Raw genomic sequence first — 20,456 nt, 5'->3', positions numbered from 1 at the left:
GCGCTCTTGTTTGTAATTTGCTAATGAAGGAATTGTAACTTTGATTAGGTTCAGTTTCATTTAGACCTTATTATATACGGGAACATTTACAGCTGTAATGCGGGGCCTTAATTAAACTTCCTCATTACACAACAGGACTCGAATGCAGGCATTTGTTTTGGCCTATGTTGCTAGCCTGGAATCGTTTTTCATTAGCCCAGAAGCCGGGTACCAAATTACTTTATGTCTCAAGTAAAACGGGAATTCATCCGACCTATTTGGCTGCGGCAGTTCCCAGGAAAATAAAAATAAGTGTTCAGCCCGGCACCATGGCTTCTGGAAATGCCACCTTTTAGTTTGTTAAAGAAGGCCAGTTGATTTAGAGTGCCTTCTGCTTCAGAGGAAGGGAATCTGTGGGCAGGATAACAGCTTTGCCTCTTCTCCGGGTACTTAGACAGTTTCACCAATCCTGTAGGAACTCATGTTGGCACTGACCACCCTTGAAAAAGGCTGGAGTCTTCCCACAGTTTAGTGTAATCCGTTTGAAACAGTAGGAATACAGCTTTAGCTGGGGGCCGGGCAACTTCTGCACAGAGGTGTGGGGAGAGACAGGATAGATCGGGCCCCAGCGTCCGGAAGTCCACGAGGTGAGACCAGAGGTGGAAGAGACCAGAGCAGGAAGTCCACGAGGTTTTCGTAAGATGTGTTCAGACGCTGAGCGGCCAGTGTGTGGGCTGGCGTGGAGAACCACTGAGGAAAGTCCTCTTTCCTCCTCTTTGCTGTTCTCCCTTTTTTTTTTTTTTGACTTTTGCATTTTTTTTTTTTTTTAGATGTTAGGGGTAGGAGTTTATTTACTTATTTATCTTTGCTGTGTTGGGTCTTCGTTTCTGTGCGAGGGCTTTCTCTAGTTGTGGCAAGTGGGGGCCACTCTTCACCGCGGTGCGCGGGGGCCTCTCACTGTCGCGGCCTCTCGCGGAGCACAGGCTCCAGACGCGCAGGCTCAGTAGTTGTGGCTCACGGGCCTAGTTGCTCCGCGGCATGTGGGATCCTCCCAGACCAGGGCTCGAACCCGTGTCCCCTGCATTAGCAGGCAGGTTCTCAACCACTGCGCCACCAGGGAAGCCCTGACTTTTGCATTTTTTAAAAAAAAATTTTATTGAAGTATAGTTGACTTACAATGCTGTGTTTAATTTCTGCTGTACAGCAAAGTGATTCAGTTATACACATATATATATGCTCTTTCATATTCTTTTCCATTATGGTTTATCACAGGATTTTGAATATTGTTCCCTGTGCTATACAGTAGGACCTGTTGTTGTTTATCCATCCTATATATAATAGTTTGCATCTGCTAATCCCAAACTCCCAATCCATCCCTGCCCCATCCCCGCCCCCTTTGGCAACCACAAGTCTGTTCTCTGTGAGTGTGTTTTTGAAGGCTCTTAAACAACTTCTTTGCTGTAGAGATGCAAGCACACAGTTGTTTATTCTTTGTGCATTTATTTGTAAACCTAACTCTCCACATAAGGTAATTTTAATGTGTAATTTTCATTCTGTTGATGCTGTTTCAACTAGAATTAGAAAAAGCATTCAACTCTTTTCCTCTCACTTAAAATATTGGTCCTGGGACATTTCCTTTTGGGAATATTAGAACTCAATACTAGACTGTTGCCTTAAGTCACGTGTCCTGTGGGTTCGGGTGGGAGCGTTGGCCTCCACGCCAGCCAGGCAGACCCCCAGGCTCCTCTGTGGAGGCGCTCGCCTTACAGGCCAGGCTTTCAGTATGGGTGCCGATGGGGCTTGACCGTGTGGCGTAAAGTTTGTATTATCCACTCCTTGGAAGCTTTCAGTCTTGTATGTTCCAAATAATCCAGTCGAACTCTAAATCACGGTCTGGTTTTCTGGAGAATCGTGACACAGGCAGTGCACGTAGCTCGTGTCCCTCATAGCTGCCCCCCGCGTGTGGCCACAGACCAGACGCCTCCCGGAAACCTCACCTGGCCTGTCCGAGTCCCGTGGACTCTGTGCCCGGCCTCAGAATCCTCATCTGTGAAATGGGCTCCGGACGATACCGACTCGCTTGGGACACTGGATGTGGAGATGCCAGCGAGAATTTTTAGATTCCAGCCAAACCGGACTTTCAGATCGGTCTTGCTCAGGACACTGTCGTCGGAGCCTTGCTGTGGGTCACACGGACTGACGTGGGTTTGCACGCTGCCATACAGATTTATCTGTATTTTTATAAGGGAACCGAGACCATTAGAGGTAGTCTAAATTCCTAACCCTCCCAGTGATGACTTCAACCGGTAGAAGTGAAGCAAGAGGATTACAGAGGACGGAGCCCAGTGGGGCAGTACCTGCCGGAATGTTCTAGACACTACAGAACTGGAACAACTAAGTGACTGCTTCGTATTCGTTACGCTGTTTTCATCTAGCATATCACTGAACCCTCAACATTGCGCGGTTCGGGTAGCCGTGTTATCCTTATTTTTAAATTAAACCCGCATAGGGCAAGCTTTCCAGACCAGGCATCTTCAGAAGCTGAGGGGCCAGCATTCGGACCCCGGCCCCCATATCCCCACGGCCGTGTGCCGTACACTGCCTGTTGGCGAAAAGCCTTCAGAAAGCTTAAGAAGCAAAGTTACGTGTTTTAAATTAAACATGTGACCCCTGACCTCAGACAGAAATACCTCCTGCTTGTGGAGAGGAACCTTCTGAGATGGGTCTGCGGCAACGCGCTTCTCCAGGGACACGGGTCCTCGCGCATCTGTCCGGGGCTGCACGGGGTCCCTTCATCCTGTCCCGATAGCCTGCCCTTCCCACCAGCATCCGAGCACTTGTCTCCACACTCAACCCACGTCCAGGACTTGGTGTGTATGTTGGGGCCCTGAACCCCAGCTCATGGGCCCTTTGCCTAACAACAGAGAAGTTGTCCTGAACCTCAGGGACCTCCCGGTGGGGCGGGGCTGGGCTGGGGGTGGCTTTGGGACGGGCCAGGATTTGTGATCATCATGGGGTCTGTCTTCGCCTCCGCGCAGGCGTCTTGTCCGGGGCGGTTTAGGGCACGGGTGAGGCCATCTGCAACGCGCTCTGCAGCCTGACTCGTGTTTTTACGGATCAGACATGTTCCTGTTGGTTATTTTAACCTTGTTTGGCTCACGCTTTACAGCTCGTCCGTTCGTTGTGAGACAGAGGCTTCTTCCCCCAGCGTGGGAGCTGCCCGTGCACGGCAGGCAGTGGTCCTCTCTTCCCTCCTTCCCCAGTGAAAGCTTTCTCGTCAAGGATATGACTTGTTTTCTGCAAAGTAACTTCATTTCCTGAGGTGGACCTGGGCCCACCTTGCCTTTTCGTCCTTTCTGAGGTCTTAGTGGAGGTTTGGTTCAAAGAGTTCTGCTTCTGCCGCTGCTTCTCCGTCTGCTTCCTTCTCCTCCTCAAAAAGGTCTATTCGAATAAAAATTAAAAAGCAAAGCAAGAGAAAGAAAAGGCCAGAGGCCCGGCTGGGCGGCGAGTGGGCTCGTCACGTATTAATTTCTCACTGCTGTGGAGAGTTGCACATGCATGATCGCTTGATGGCGGTGGGAGTTGGGGAGCTCCTATGGTGTCATTTGCATAAATCTTGTTAAGTCACTGGCAGTAAATGAAGTACAAATGAGCCCGGAGAAGGTGACATGCAAATCGTGGGTGGCAGATGGGAGGTCTGTTTGGGGGACGGCAGCTGTGTGCTCTTTCTTCTTTCTTTCCCTTCCGCATTTTTTCATCTCTATATTATGGTCCAGATACTCAGCCTCAGCCCGGCCTCTCCCTTCCCGGGGCTCGTCCTGCCCCCCGGTGTTCACGCGGGGAAAACAGACCTCAAGGCCTCGTCGCCTCACACCTAGTAACTGACACTAGAGTGTGAACGTTTGAATTTTTTAAATCTTGGTCAGTTTATCTTGTCTCGCTTACACAATTGAAAATACCTGTATGTATGTTTTATTTGTGAGGACAAACAAGAAACAAGCAAACGCCTCCCTAAATGTTGTCTCGTGGGATTTCCAAGAATGAAAAAGAGTGGAAACTACTGTCTGCTTTATTATGCTTCTGTCTGGGGGTCTTCCCCGCTTCAGACAGACTGATGGTGTTTATCCGGCTGTTGACACCCGTCCCACGTTCACAGCTGGGCCCTAAGGGGTGAGCATTCCCAGTTGGGCAGCAGGGGAGATTGCAGAAGAGCACGGGGCCTGCCTGTAAATCCGGCCGCAATGAAGACCCCTCGCTGTCCCCGTGGACACCCCCAGCAGGGCCTGCACGGGCCTGTCAGGCCCGGCTGGGGTGCTGCTTGCCTGGTGGCTTGTTTCTTAAAGATGTAAGTGCTGGCAGGACTCACAGCCAGCTTTTAGAGATTCATGGGCGAAGCACTGCGTCTGCTTGCTTCCTGCGTTCAGAAGTGTTCTTTGTATTTCGTCCACTGGTTGCTATTTTGAGAGAAACAAGTCTCCGTTGACCTTGAAGAAGCGCAGGCAGAGAGGTGTGTGCGGGGACCCGAGCTGTGACAGGCACTCAGGGGCCACCCGTTCCGCTTGGCTCTTCCTCTGCCTGGTCCAACCCAGGCACCTTCTCGGAACTTGGGCCTGAGGTTCTGCTGGAGACCCGGCTCAGCTGTTTAATTCTGGGATGCTCCAGGGAGACACCAAACACAAAGTGTCTTCGTGTGACTTTTTGATTTGTTCACCTGAGTGGTTGGAAGCATTTTATTTTATTTATTTTATTTTTTTAAATTTTATTGGAGTATGGCTGATCTACAGTGTTGTGTTAGTGTCAGGTGTACAGCAAAGTGATTCAGTTATACATATACATATATTCATTCTTTTTTAGATTCTTTTCTCCTGTAGGTCATCACAGAATATTGAGTAGAATTCCCTGTGCTATACAGTAGGGCCTTGTTGGTTTCACGTGGCTTTTTTTAAGGTCTTAACTTTGACCTTGAACCCTGATGGACTTTGGCCACCTCTGGGGCAGACAGCCAGCCAGTGACAGCAGGGCCTTTTCTGCAGCCACTGAAGCCACAGGAAGGCCCTTCCCAGGGCATCAGAGGCAGAGCGGCCTGGGTAGCACTGTCCCCAGCGCTCTGCCGTCACCTGTGAGCCGTTTTGAAGCCATACATGTGTCTGATTCTTGGTTGAGTAGAAAGCAGCAATTGTCAATTAAGTGAAAGGATCCTCCGGAGTGAATCCCCTCGGCCAGCCTGCTGCAGGCGCTGACCTGCGTGGTCTGGTACCTGGGGTCGACCCGGGCGTGGGGAGGTGGGTGGATGGTGTGGCATCCGCAGGAAGAAAGCCGCCCGACGCTGCTCACTCGTAGCATCTCCGGAAGGTTTGACACCGTTCACAGCCGGGTGGTCGGCCACCCAGCCATCGTCTGCTTTCCTGGAGGAAACAAGATTGGTGACCAGGCCGAAATTTTAGAGAGACTGGCAGGGAGAGAAAGGGGCGGCTGTGCCCTCGTCCCGGGATGCGGGGAGAGCTCACCCCATGGCGCCGTGTCCACAAGGGATCCTGTTTACTCCATGACCACAGAGGGGCCCGTGAGCACCAGCGTCCTGAGAAGACTCTGCTCACCCGTGTGGCAAATCGGCTCTGCGCGGCACCCGCGGGGGCCCAGCCAGCTCCCCAGAAGCAGGTAATTTACTGACACAGACCCGGTGCTCTGAAAGCTAATTTACCTCACTTGGGTGCACAGGGCCCTGTGAGGATTGCATCCGACCTGGTTCACGACAGACTCAGCCAATTACGGTTATTAATTTAATAGGTCAGGTGGGGGCATACACGCTTTTCATTTGACTCCTCAGATATCATAGTGTCATTGGCACACTTTGGAATATCTGGTTGCCTGCGTTGGAATTTACCGTCATCCGTCTTTGATGAGTAAGGCAGACCCCCTGACACTTCGGCCAATGTAGGTGGATGGCAGTATGGTGTGTACAAAATGCTGAAATAAATGACATGACTGAAATAGAAAATCCATAATTTAAATATAAATCTGCGGAGCAATTTAACCTAATCCTTCCCTTGGTCAGGAGGGCTGCAGGACGGTGATACAATGTAATATACAATGAAGTGCTTCATACACTGTAAACGAGCCTGCAAACATAATGTTATTTCCAAGAGTGGAAGTTCGTTTTACGACTGAGTGTGTCCTCTGTGTATCCATAATCCAGGAGCTGGGGTGTTACCTGATTTAGTGACTCATTTCACCTAAAGGTTGTTTATTTTCTTTAAAAGTTCAACAGCAGTGATGAAAACCCAATTCCCTGTGGGTTCAGAAAGATAAACTCACACACAAATAGAGGGAAGTTGCTCAAAGCTAAGTTTCTCCAAGCTTGTGGATGAATCAATAAGATACTTGGTTTGGGCATTATTTCTTACCAGACTCAGTTGGCTTGTAACTGTCATACACTCATCCTGTGTGGACACGCCCTGGGGATGCTGTCAGGGGCTTGCGGAGACAGAAGATAGATGCCTGCCACCCAGGCTGGCCTCAGACTTTGAGGGAGGCCCCTACCCCTGCCCTCCAGTACTGGTGGGTGGGCGTTGCAGTGGAGGTGTGTTGAAAGGGCCCTGTACCCCTGGAGGAACGGTGGATTCCACTGGGCTGGGAACGGTGGATTCCACTGGGCTGGTCAGTCCCTCTGGACTTGGAGGTATGAGCAGGCAGTCATCAGAGGCAGCGGGGGCAGGATATGAGCAGAGCAGAGAGAAGGAGTGGGTGTGAGGAGGGGACGCTGGAACGGCTGGGGCGTCCCGTTGCCAAGGGCTCTGACTGCCCTGCGGAGCGGTGTTGGCGTCAGTTTCTCTGCCTCGGCTGTGGGGGAGTCATGACTCGTCCCCACTGAGTGGCAGCATGAGGGTGGGAGACTTCTGAGTGCGTGGAGCTCAGGGCTCCAGGCTCCCCCGGGGCAGAGCGCCTGCGGGCTGTGTCCCCGAGGGCCGGCCAGAGCAGCCTTTACTTCTCAGAGGGCCTGTCGCTGCTGTTCTTCTTGCTGGTCAGAGGGTTTCCTCCCCCTTGCAGCTTTATCCCCATAGTGTTTATGACACGGGGCGATTATAATCTGTCAGAGTACTAGTGGTGAACGACGTTCACTTGCTGTTTCCTGAGTGCCAGACACTGTGCTAGAGCTTCACAGTGTCATCCCTTTGAACCATGAAGTAGTAAATATGATGGTGCCCATTTCACAGATGAGAAAGGTGGGGCCGAGTAACCTGCCTGGCATCACACCGTGTACGCCTGCTAGGGCTGCCGTCACAAAGTGCCACAGCCTGGGAGGCTTAAACAACAGAAGCTCTGGAGACCAGAAGTCCAAGGTCAAGGTGCCAGCAGGATTGATTTCTGGTGAGGACTCTCTTCTTGGCCTGCTGAGTCTTCCTCTTATAAGGAAGGACACCAGTCGTATTGGATTTGGGGCCCACCCTTATGACCGCAGTTAACCTTAATAACCTCTTTAAAGTCCCTGTCTTTAAATAAGGTCACATTGGGGGTTATAGCTTCACCCTGTGAATTTTGCGGAGACACAGTTCAGCCCGTAGCACACGGTTAGTTAGTGCTGGGACAGGAGCTCCAGGCTGTGTGACCCTCGGAGCCATCTGAACCGATCTCTCCATCGACACACGTTCTTCTGCCTTAGGCCTTCCTAGGATTACAAGGTGTGGCCACTTTATTCCTGTCCGTATGTTTGAGAATCGGAAGAACCTTTTTTTAGGAGGCTCCATGTACTAGTTAGGAAACACGTGGTATTTGAAATATTCTGATTTAAGCATTTGAACTTAAATTCTCCTAAGTTGCAATAAACTTATCATTTGAAGTAAGACTGTTGTAGGAATACTTCCTTCTACTAAGCCTGTAGCTCCCTCTCTAGGCAGTGCATTTTATGACTGTTAAGGCTAGCTTGGATTTCGTTCTTTGTGAATATAAAGTTTGAAACAAGTGAGCACCTCACTTTCTGGCAGGAAGAATCATACGGGCTGTCAAAATGTCATGTTTTGCGTCCATCAACTGATGAATGGATAAAGAAGATGTGGTATGTATATACAGTGGAATACTATTCAGCCTTTAAAAAAGAGTGAAGTCACGCCATTTGCAGCAACATGGATGGACCTACGGATTATCATACTAAGTGAAGTAAGTCAGAAAGAGAGAGACAAATACCATGATATCACCTATATGTGGAATCTAAGAAAAAAATGATACAAATGAACTTACTTACAAAACAGAAATAGACTCACAGACATAGAAAGCAAACTTACGGTTACCAAAGGGGAAAGGGGGGGAAGGGATAAATTAGGAGTTTGGGATTAACATATACACACTACTATATATAAAACAGATAACCAACAAGGACCTACTGTAGAGCACAGGGAAGTACATTCAATATCTTGTAATAGTGTAAAAGAATGTGAAAATGAAAAATATATATATATATATATAACTGAATCACTTTGCTATATACCTGAAACACTGTAAATCAACTATACTTCAGGTTTTTTTAAATGTCATGTTTTGTGTAAAAACAGCAACAGTGGGGAACCCTCTGAGACATTTGACTGCTTGACTGGACACTTTTCCAAAAACCGGGGAACGTGGCTTCTCACCCAGGCTCCCTTCTCATGACTTTGCTCCACCGGTTGCTCACTCCAGAGCCTTTGGCCCCAGAAATTGTGAAGGATACGTCCTCCGACATCCTCACCATCCCCTTCTCAGGAAGGTCATCAGACAGCGACATTTTATCTGCTAGATGTGAGCAGCAAAAACATATTTGCCTTCCTGCATCTCACTCAGGGAATTTATTTATTTTTATTATTTTTATTTTTTTTGCGGGAGCCTCTTACCGTCACGGCCTCTCCCGCTGCGGAGCACAGGCTCCAGATGCACAGGCTCAGCAGCCGTGGCCCACGGGCCCAGCCGCTCCGCGGCATGTGGGATCTTCCCAGACCGGGGCACGAACCCGTGTCCCCTGCATCGGCAGGCGGATTCCCAACCACTGTGCCACCAGGGAAGCCCCAGGGAATTTATTTTTTAACGGAGGTACCGATGGCCACGTTTTCAAACCCTTGGTACCAAAGCTGACAGCCGTAACGAAATATCTAGAAATTTGCTGAAATATTATAAAACAGACGTGGAAGGATTTGTAGGTTTGAGAAATCTGTTTGCAGTTAAACATTTTCTATAAAGCACTTGAGATTATAGTTATGTTTATAGACTGGTGAAATAGAAACATTTAAAAATATCACTTATATATGGAATCTGACCCCCCCAAAACAAAAAAAGATACAATTGAACTTATTCACAAAACAGAAGTAGACCCCCAGACAAAAAAAACAAACTCTTGGTTACAAAAGGGGAAAGCAGGGGGAGGGCTAAATTAGGAGGTTGGTATTAACATATACACACTACTATATATAAAAGAGATAACCGACAAGGACCTACTTATAGCACAGGGAATTATACTCAATACTTTGGAATAACCCTGTAAGAGAAAAGAATCTGAACAAGAATATCTCTATATATTATATATTCTGTGTGTGTGTGTGTATAACTGAATCACTGCTGTACTCCTGAAACTAACACATTGTAAAGCAACTATACTTCAATTTAAAAAAATACTATTAACAACTTAGCGCCTTCCCAGGTTCATCAGACCCACACCCCACTATATTTGCTCGTGACATTTCCATCTACTTAGAAAGTCATCACAGTTGACCAGATTGCTGTGTGTTCAGCTTATTAAAAGAATGCTGGCGATCCCCCTGGGTGCTCATTGAGCATCAGTTACTACATTAGATGCTTTAATCACACGACCTCACTTAATTCTCCACCAGCCTCAGACACAACTTACTGCCAGCGACAGATAAGGAGCCCAGCGCTTAGGAAGGTCAGGTCACACAGCCCAGGTTACAGAGCCGTAAGTGGCAGCGCTGGAATTCACACCCGGGAGTCCTCTAGGACAGCGGTCCCCAACCTTTTCGGCACCAGGGAGCGGTTTCGTGGAAGACAGTTTTCCCACGGACGGGAATGAGGGAGATGGTACAGGCGGTCATGCGAGCGATGGGAGCGGCCGATGAAGCCTCACCTGCTCGCCCGTCGCTCGCCTCCTGCTTTGCGGCCCGGTTCCTAACAGGCTGTCCATGGCCCGGGGGTCAGGGACCCCTGCCTCAGGGGCTGCTTCCCTTCCTTCCTCGCACACGTAGGGCTCCCAGCTTCGGTTGGTCCCTGTAGTCTCTGTTTGTCACAGTCTTCCTGTGTTCAGGGCCCATGTCACATGCCTTCTGTTCCAGGAAAACGTACCTTGTCCCCAAGGAGATGTGCTGTCTTCTCTCCACCCTCCCCTGACACCTCGTCAGGCCTTGGGATCTTGCCTCCGTCTTCCCAGATGCATGGACACGTGCATCCTTCATGCCCTCCACTCCCACGTGCTTTGGGGGGAGGGGTGGGAGGGGAGGGGCGTTGCCTCTTTTGACAGTGTTTCTCTCCGGAGTGTCCACAGGGCAGGGCGAGTAGGTAGGCAAGTATATGTGGTAGATGCAATAGGTCAATAGTGTGAAATGTTTTTCTTTCCCCCAAAACGATGTTATGTTTCTTTTAAAGAATATGTTACATTGGAGAAGTCATACTCTACGTTGTTATATTTTAAGATACAGAATAATTTTTTTTTTTTTTTTTTTTTTTTTTGCGGTACGCGGGCCTCTCACTGCTGTGGCCTCTCCCGTTGCGGAGCACAGGCTCCGGACGCGCAGGCCCAGCGGCCATGGCTCACGGGCCCAGCCACTCCACGGCATGTGGGATCTTCCCGGACCGGGGCACGAACCCGTGTCCCCTGCATCGGCAGGCGGACTCTCAACCACTGAGCCACCAGGGAAGCCCCAGAATAATTTTTAATCCAACATTCTCTGAACTCTGATTCATGTACATAGAATACTCTATTTAGATGAAACACAAGAGGTACATCTATTAATCCTCAAAGAGTAAAACCTTTGTCAGTGACCAAAATGATTTTAGAAATGTAGTTTCTTCTAAAACTTCTTTACTACAGAAGAAATTGCGTGTAAATAGTTGTCTTTTTTTTAATTAATTTATTTTATTTTATTTATTTTTGGCTGTGTTGGGTCTTCGTTGCTGCGCGTGGGCTTTCTCTAGTTGCGGCGAGCGGGGGCTGCTCTTCGTTGCGGTGAGCGGGCTTCTCATCGTCGTGGCTTCTGTTGTTGCGGAGCACGGGCTCTAGGCATGCGAGCTTCAATAGTTGTGGCACGTGGGCTCTGTAGTTGTGGCTCCCGGGCTCTAGAGCGCAGGCTCAGTAGTTGTGGTGCACGGGCTTAGTTGCTCCGTGGCATGTGGGATATTCCCAGACCAGGGCTTGAACCTGTGTCCCCTGCATTGGCAGGTGGATTCTTAACCACTGTGCCACCAGGGAAGTCCCTAAATAGATGTCTTCGTTATGTAATTTTGTTTATAAAAATTGTTTCATGTCAAACCAGCAAATTTTAGTAACACTTGACTGTTTTCATAATTGCCAGATTTTTACCCCATTATTCAGCCTACATCAACCATAGCCTTTGTGATTGTAATTTGTCCCCCAAAGAAGAATATGTTTATCATCAAGAAGTTCTTCTGCAGAAAAATGATTTATATTGTTTTTAATATGCATAAAAACGAATTTTATGGAAATATATAAATGTGCCAACTACACTAACAAACTACTGGGGATATGAGTAACATACAAGGGATGATTTGGAAATGAAGAAACACAAGAAGGAAATAAACATGGATGGACGTTTGGGTTTTCTTTGCTCATACCTAAACTGTTAGAAATTTAAAACAATGAGAAATAATTTTACACTTAGGTTTATGATTATTAATAACAAAACATGATAAAATCCTACTCTTAGCAAAAATTAGGGAAAAACAGAGTTTTAGAAATGCATTGCTGTGTTACTAAAAATTGGCCCGGCCCTCTTGGAGGATAATCTAGCAGTATATAAAGGACATAAAAAAATGTATTCACTTTGTCCCAGTAATCTTTCTCCCTTTCGCCTAGAAATTCATCCCAAGGGGATAATTTACTCGGAGAAAGGGACAATATCTTAAGTGTACAAAATGTTCATAGCAAGTTTATTTATAATACTAAAATTCCAGGAACTACACATGTCCAAGAAGTTAAATTAGTGACTGTCAACTAACCAGTAGTAGGATATAAAGCCTCTAAAATGGTCAATATGAAGGCTCTTTAGAGCTGTGAGAAGTGTTAGAAAATGCTAAGTGAAAGCATGAAACTGTATTTATAATAAGCACATGAAAATATATGTACATTCGGTATAAAAGTGGATGAATAGGAACACAAACAAGTAAATTGGTGTGGGATTAAAGGAGAACTTAAAAAATTTTTTTTTGCGGTACGCGGGCCTCTCACTATTGTGGCCTCTCCCGTTGCGGAGCACAGGCTCCAGACGCGCAGGCTCAGCGGCCATGGCTCACGGGCGCAGCTGCTCCGCGGCACGTGGGATCTTCCCGGACCGGGGCACGAACCCGTGTCCCCTGCATCGGCAGGCGGACTCTCAACCACTGCGCCACCAGGGAAGCCCGAGAACTTTAAAAATTTTAACTTTTTATTGGGAAATAATTTTAGACTTGTACAAAACTTGTAAAAATTGTACAGTGAGTTCCCATATACCTTGCACTTGGCTTCCCTAATGTGAACAGTTTACATGGCCCTAAACAGGTATCAAAGCAGGAGACGACTCGGATAACACACTGCTCTGTCTGCAGACTCATCTCGGATTCCATCCCGGGATGCAGGCCAGGCTCCCTCCTTGCATTTGGTTGCTGTGTCGACTTCCTCACCTCCACACTGACACAATTCCTCAGTCTCTCTTACCTTCCGTGACCTTGACACCATCTAGTACTCATCAGGTGTATTGTAGAATGTCTCTCTATCTGCACTGGGACGTTTTTGTCTGGAATAGATTGAGGTTATGCATTTATGGCAGGAACACAAGAAGCGTTGTGCCCTTCCCAGTGCCCTCAACAGGGAGCACATGCTTTCCAAATAGCTAATTCCTGGTAGTGTCAACCTTGGTCGTTTGGTTAAGGTGGGGTCTGCGGGTTTCTCAATTGGCAGTTACCATTCTTCCTTTAGAGGAAGTTACTGATAAATATCTTAGGGGGATACTTCGACACTGTGCTGATATTCTGTAAAAACATGTTTAATGATATAAATTGCGTTCAATAATAAGTAGGTTTTTAAAAAATGAAGAGTTTCCTTCTGGTAAATGTACGTAGTCTTGAGCAAAATGCCCCGGGTGCCATGAGTACATAAGGGGGACAAAGCTTATTTCCCCTCTTCTATAACAGGTGAATTAGAAGTCTGAATTCCATGAAAGGCCTCTCCTGATCAAAGGAATTTCAAGAGTAGTTGTTATACATAAACTAGTGCTTTCAGGTACTTATCAGCCTTTTAACATAGTAGTATCTGTAACTCAGGAATATTTCATAGTCTGAAAGAAAGGACAACTAATATCTTCCCGGTGTGATTTTTTTCTTCTTCTCCTTTTAGTCTTCCATTGATTTACCATCTGAGAACCAATTAAGTGCTTGTTTAGCCCCCTCCTTTGTTGGGGGAAAGGGGCAAAGGGGGACGCTTGTGAAACTTGCTGGGCCTTTGAGGAGGACCTGGGGTGGGGAGTGGTCCAGGAGAGGACCAGGTTGGGAGGGTGAGTGGACCTGGTGAGACAGATCTGAGGATGGACGGGCAGCTCCCAAACTCAAGGCTGACCGGAGGCTGTGGGCCTTGGTATGTGGGCCCATGGTGGATTTTCAACAAATCCTAAGGAATGACCAACAGCTGCCAACTTATTTCATTTAAAAACTGGTCAGTCTTGTTTATCAAACAGCAGCTATGCTTTGAGTGCTGCTGGGGTCCGGGGTTGTACTGGGTTGGTGTAAAGTGGGAAGCTTTCCCAAGGTACTTCTCCAAACCAAGATCTGTTTCAGTTTGGTCCCCAATCATTTTTTCTTGAAAATTGAAATTCTACTCAAAATTTTACATATTTCTCTTAAGTAATTTATCTCAGAGAATGAAGCATATATATGTGTGTGTTTATATATATATATTGATATGTATATATTTTTATAATATATTAACATATATTAATTTTAAATAATAACCATAAGAGTTATTTTTCCCTGTGGTCATGCCATTTTTGCCCAAATAACCAAATTCTCTCCTTGAGTCCATCCGGAAATTACGGTGTCTTAGGACAACAAACATACTGGTTTTTAAAGCTGGAAAGGATTTTCATTTTACAGATAGGGAAACTGAGTCCCAGGAAGGTTAAATGACTTACCCAAGGTTACACTTCGTTACGTGCAGGATCCAGGATCCATCATTCAGCTGCTCACCCCAATGCCCTTTCCACTATTAACACCAAACATCTTGGGCATTTTCTTCTTCCTTGGACCTTTTTTGAAAAGAATAGAAATAACTAATGATGTCTGCAGATATTCTGATTTTCTTGTGACCGGCCATGTTTCCCTAAGTTGGATCCTTCAGCTTCATACCGTTGGATCTATTTTAAAAAGGAGGAAGAGAAGAAATAGAAATCATTGTATTTGAAAGGATCTGATTCCCAATATGAACGTTTTTTTTAATGCTTTTTCTGTGTGAAAAAAAAGTAGCTTATTTATTTATTTACATCTTTATTGGAGTATAATTGCTTTACAATGGTGCGTTCGTTTCCGCTTTATAACAAAGTGAATCAGTTATACATATACATATGTTCCCATATCTCTTTTCTCTTGTGTCTCCCTCCTTCCCACCCTCCCTATCCCACCCCTCTAGGTGGTCACAAAGCACCGAGCTGATCTCCCTGTGCTATGCGGCTGCTTCCCACTAGCTCTCTACCTTACGTTTGGTAGTGTATATATGTCCATGCCTCTCTCTCGCTTTGTCACAGCTTACCCTTCCCCCTCCCCATATCCTCAAGTCCATTCTCTAGTAGCTCTGTGTCTTACCCCTAGGTTCCTGTCTTACCCCTAGGTTCTTCATGACATTTTTTTTTCTTAAATTCCATATATATGTGTTAGTATACGGTATTTGTCTTTCTCTTTCTGACTTACTTCACTCTGTATGACAGACTCTAGGTCTATCCACCTCATTACAAATAGCTCAATTTCGTTTCTCTTTATGGCTCAGTAATATTCCATTGTATATATGTGCCACATCTTCTTTATCCATTCATCCGATGATGGACACTTAGGTTGTTTCCATCTCCGGGCTATTGTGAATAGAGCTGCAATGAACATTGGGGTACATGACTCTTTTTGAATTATGGTTTTCTCAGGGTATATGCCCAGTAGTGGGATTGCTGGGTCATATGGTAGTTCTATTTGTAGTTTTTTAAGGAACCTCCATACTGTTCTCCACAGTGGCTGTATCAATTTACATTCCCACAAACAGTGCAAGAGGGTTCCCTTTTCTCCACACCCTCTCCAGCATTTATTGTTTCTACATTTTTTGATGATGGCCATTCTGACTGGTGTGAGATGATATCTCATTGTAGTTTTGATTTGCATTTCTCTAATGATTAATGAAGTTGAGCATTCTATCATGTGTTAGTTGCCAATCTGTATATCTTCTTTGGAGAAATGTCTGTTTAGTTCTTCTGCCCATTTTTGGATTGGGTTGTTTGCTTTTTTGTTATTGAGCTGCATGAGCTGCTTGTAAATTTTGGAGATTAATCCTTTGTTAGTTGCTTCATTTGCAAATATTTTCTCCCATTCTGAGGGTTGTCTTTTGGTCTTGTTTATGGTTTCCTTTGCTGTGCAAAATCTTTGAAGTTTCATTAGGTCCCATTTGTTGATTTTTGTTTTTATTTCCGTTTCTCTAGGAGGTGGGTCAAAAAGGATCTTGCTGTGATTTATGTCATAGAGTGTTCTGCCTATGTTTTCCTCTAAGAGTTTGATAGTTTCTGGCCTTACATTTAGGTCTTTAATCCATTTTGAGCTTATTTTTGTGTATGATGTTAGGGAGTGATCTAATCTCATACTTTTACATGTACCTGTCCAGTTTTCCCAGCACCACTTATTGAAGAGGCTGTCCTTTCTCCACTGTACATTCCTGCCTCCTTTATCAAAGATAAGGTGACCGTATGTGCGTGGGTTTATCTCTGGGCTTTCTATCCTGTTCCATTGATCTATATTTCTGTTTTTGTGCCAGTACCATACTGTCTTGATTACTGTAGCTTTGTAGTATAGTCTGAAGTCAGGGAGCCTGATTCCTCCAGCTCTGTCTTTCGTTCTCAAGACTGCTTTGGCTATTCGGGGTCTTTTGTGTTTCCATACAAATTGTGAAATTTTTTGTTCTAGTTCGGTGAAAAATGCCAGTGGTAATTTGATAGAGATTGCATTGAATCTGTAGATTGCTTTGGGTAGTAGAGTCATTTTCACAATGTTGATTCTTCCAATCCAAGAACATGGTATATCTCTCCATCTATTTGTATCATCTTTAATTTCTTTCATCAGTGTCTTATAATTTTCTGCATAGAGGTCTTTTGTCTCCTTAGGTAGGTTTATTCCTAGATATTTTATTCTTTTTGTTTCAGTGGTAAATGGGAGTGTTTTCTTAATTTCACTTTGAGATTTTTCATCATTAGTGTATAGGAATGCCAGAGATTTCTGTGCATTAATTTTGTATCCTGCTACTTTACCAGATTCATTGATTGGCTCTAGTAGTTTTCTGGTAGCATCTTTAGGATTCTCTGTGTATAGTATCATGTCATCTGCAAACAGTGACGGCTTTACTTCTTCTTTTTCAATTTGGATTCCTTTTATTTCCTTTTCTTCTCTGATTGCTGTGGCTAAAACTTCCAAAACTATGTTGAATAAGAGTGGTGAGAGTGGGCAACCTTGTCTTTTTCCTGATCTTAGTGGAAATGCTTTCAGTTTTTCACCATTGAGGACGATGTTGGCTGTGGGTTTGTCATATATGGCCTTTATTATGTTGAAAAAAGTTCCCTCTATGCCTGCTTTCTGGAGGGTTTTTATCATAAATGGGTGTTGAATTTTGTTGAAAGCTTTCTCTGCATCTATTGAGATGACCATATGGTTTTTCTCCTTCAGTTTGTTAATACGGTGTATCACATTGATTGATTTGTGTATACTGAAGAATCCTTGCATTCCTAGAATAAACCCCACTTGATCATGGTGTATGATCCTTTTAATGTGCTGTTGGATTCTGTATGCTAGTATTTTGTTGAGGATTTTTGCGTCTATGTTCATCAGTGTTATTGGCCTGTAGTTTTCTTTCTTTGTGACATCCTTGTCTGGTTTTGGTATCAGGGTGATGGTGGCCTTGTAGAATGAGTTTGGGAGTGTTCCTCCCTCTGCTATATTTTGGAAGAGTTTGAGAAGGATAGGTGTTAGCTCTTCTCTAAATGTTTGATAGAATTCGCCTGTGAAGCCGTCTGGTCCTGGGCTTTTGTTTGTTGGAAGATTTTTAATCAGTTTCAATTTCAGTGCCTGTGATTGGTCTGTTCATATTTTCTATTTCTTCCTGGTTCAGTCTTGGCAGGTTGTGCCTTTCTAAGAATTTGTCCATTTCTTCCAGGTTGTCCATTTTATTGGCATAGAGTTGCCTGTAGTAATCTCTCATGATCTTTTGTATTTCTGCAGTGTCACTTGTTATTTCTTTTTCATTTCTCATTCTATTGATTTGAGTCTTCTCCCTTTTTTTCTTGATGAGTCTGGCTAATGGTTTATCAATTTTGTTTATCTTCTCAAAGAACCAGCTTTTAGTTTTATTGATCTTTGCTATTGTTTCCTTCATTTCTTTTTCATTTATTTCTGATCTGATCTTTATGATTTCTTTCCTTCTGCTAACTTTGGGGTTTTTTTGTTCTTCTTTCTCTAATTGCTTTAGGTGCAAGGTTAGGTTGTTTATTCGAGATGTTTCCTGTTTCTTAAGATAGGATTGTATTGCTATAACCTTCCCTCTTAGAACTGCTTTTGCTGCATCCCATAGGTTTTGGGTCATCGTGTTTCCATTGTCATTTGTTTCTAGGTGTTTTTCGATTTCCTCTTTGATTTCCTCAGTGATCACTTCGTTATTAAGTAGTGTATTGTTTAGCCTCCATGTGTTTGTATTTTTTACAGATCTTTTCCTGTAACTGATATCTAGTCTAATAGCATTGTGGTTGGAAAAGATACTTGATACAATTTCAATTTTCTTAAATTTACCAAGGCTTGATTTGTGACCCAAGATATGATCTATCCTGGAGAATGTTCCATGAGCACTTGAGAAAAATGTGTATTCTGTTGTTTTTGGATGGAATGTCCTATAAATATCAATTAAGTCCATCTTGTTTAATGTATCATTTAAAGCTTGTGTTTCCTTATTTATTTTCATTTTGGATGATCTGTCCATTGGTGAAAGTGGGGTGTTAAAGTCCCCTACTATGAATGTGTTACTGTCGATTTCCCCTTTTATGGCTATTAGTATTTGCCTTATGTATTGAGGTGTTCCTATGTTGGGTGCATAAATATTTACAATTGTTATATCTTCTTCTAGGATCGATCCCTTGATCATTATGTAGTGTCCTTGTTTGTCTCTTCTAATAGTCTTTATTTTAAAGTCTATTTTGTCTGATATGAGAATTGCTACTCCAGCTTTCTTTTGGTTTCCATTTGCGTGGAATATCATTTTCCATCCCCTCACTTTCAGTCTGTATGTGTCTCTAGGTCTGAAGTGGGTCTCTTGTAGACAGCATATATATGGGTCTTGTTTTTGTATCCATTCAGCCAGTGTCTGTCTTTTGGTGGGAGCATTTAATCCATTTACTTTTAAGGTAATTATCGATATGTATGTTCCTATTCCCATTTTCTTAAATGTTTGGGGTTTGTTATTGCAGGTCTTTTCCTTCTCTTGTGTTTCTTGCCTAGAGAAGATCCTTTAGCATTTGTTGTAAAGCTGGTTTGGTGGTGCTGAACTCTCTCAGCTTTTGCTTGCCTGTAAAGGTTTTAATTTCTCCATCAAATCTGAATGAGATCCTTGCTGGGTAGAGTAATCTTGGTTGTAGGTTTTTCTCCTTCACCACTTTAAATATGTCCTGCCACTCCCTTCTGGCTTGCAGAGTTTCTGCTGAAAGATCAGCTGTTAACCTTATGGGGATTCCCTTGTGTGTTAATTGTTGTTTTTCCCTTGCTGCTTCTAATATGTTTTCTTTGTATTTAATTTTTGATAGTTTGATTGATATGTGTCTTGGCGTGTTTCTCCTTGGATTTATCCTATATGGGACTCTCTGTGCTTCCTGGACTTGATTAACTATTTCCTTTCCCATATTAGGGAAGTTTTCAACTATAATCTCTTCAAAAATTTTCTCAGTCCCTTTCTGTTTCTCTTCTTCTTCTGGACCCCTGTAATTCGAATGTTGGTGTGTTTAATGTTGTCCCAGAGGTCTCTGAGACTGTCCTCAGTTCTTTTCATTCTTTTTTCTTTATTCTGCTCTGCAGTAGTTATTTCCACTATTTTATCTTCCAGGTCACTTATCCGTCCTTCTGCGTCAGTTATTCTGCTATTGATCCCTTCTAGAGTATTTTTAATTTCATTTATTGTGTTGTTCATCGTTGCTTGTTTCATCTTTAGTTCTTTTAGGTCTTTGTTAAATGTTTCTTGCATTTTCTGTATTTTATTTCCAAGATTTTGGATCATCTTTACTATCATTATTCTGAATTCTTTTTCAGGTAGACTGCCTATTTCCTCTTCATTTGTTAGGTCTGGTGGGTTTTTATCTTGCTCCTTCATCTGTGGTGTGTTTTTCTGTCTTCTCATTTTGCTTATCTCACTGTGTTTGGGGTCTCCTTTTTGCAGGCTGCAGGTTCGTAGTTCCCATTGTTTTTGGTGTCTGTCCTCCAGTGGCTAAAGTTGGTTCAGTGGGTTGTGTAGGCTTCCTGGTGGAGGGGACTAGTGCCTGTGTTCTGGTGGATGAGGCTGGATCCTGTCTTTCTGATGGGCAGGTCCACGTCTGGTGGTGTGTTTTGGGGTGTCTGTGGACTTGTTATGATTTTAGGCAGCCTCTCTGCTAATGGGTGGGGTTGTGTTACTGTCTTGCTAGTTGTTTGGCATAGGATGACCAGCACTGTAGCTTGCTGGTCGTTGAGTGAAGCTGGGTGCTGGTGTTGAGATGGAGATCTCTGGGAGATTTTTGCCGTTTGATATTACGTGGAGCTGGGAGGTCTCTTGTGGACCGGTGTCCTGAAGTTCGCTCTCCCACCTCAGAGGCACAGCACTGACACCTGGCTGCAGCACCAAGAGCCTTCCATCCACACGGCTCAGAATAAAAGGGAGGAAAAGTAGAAGGAAAGAAAGAAAGAGGATAAAAAAATAAAGTAAGGTAAAATAAAATAAAGTTATTAAAATAAAAAGATAATTATTAAGAAAATTTTTTTTTTTTTTTTTG

The 20,456-nt window shown here is 44.5% G+C and overlaps 1 protein-coding gene across 3 annotated transcripts in view; it reads left to right on the top strand.

Moving 5' to 3' along the window:
* Window positions 1–20,456, top strand: part of AGAP1 (ArfGAP with GTPase domain, ankyrin repeat and PH domain 1) — a 562,113-nt gene that overhangs the window by 278,320 nt on the left and 263,337 nt on the right. The gene's annotated exons all lie outside the window — the stretch shown is intronic.

This window comes from Monodon monoceros, unplaced genomic scaffold (genome assembly GCF_005190385.1).
Source record: "Monodon monoceros isolate NGI ecotype Baffin Bay Population unplaced genomic scaffold, NGI_Narwhal_1 Super_Scaffold_16, whole genome shotgun sequence".
Classification (NCBI taxonomy): domain Eukaryota; kingdom Metazoa; phylum Chordata; class Mammalia; order Artiodactyla; family Monodontidae; genus Monodon; species Monodon monoceros.
The sequence above is the reverse complement of the archived record's forward strand: the minus strand, read 5'-3'. Positions and strand labels throughout refer to the sequence as shown.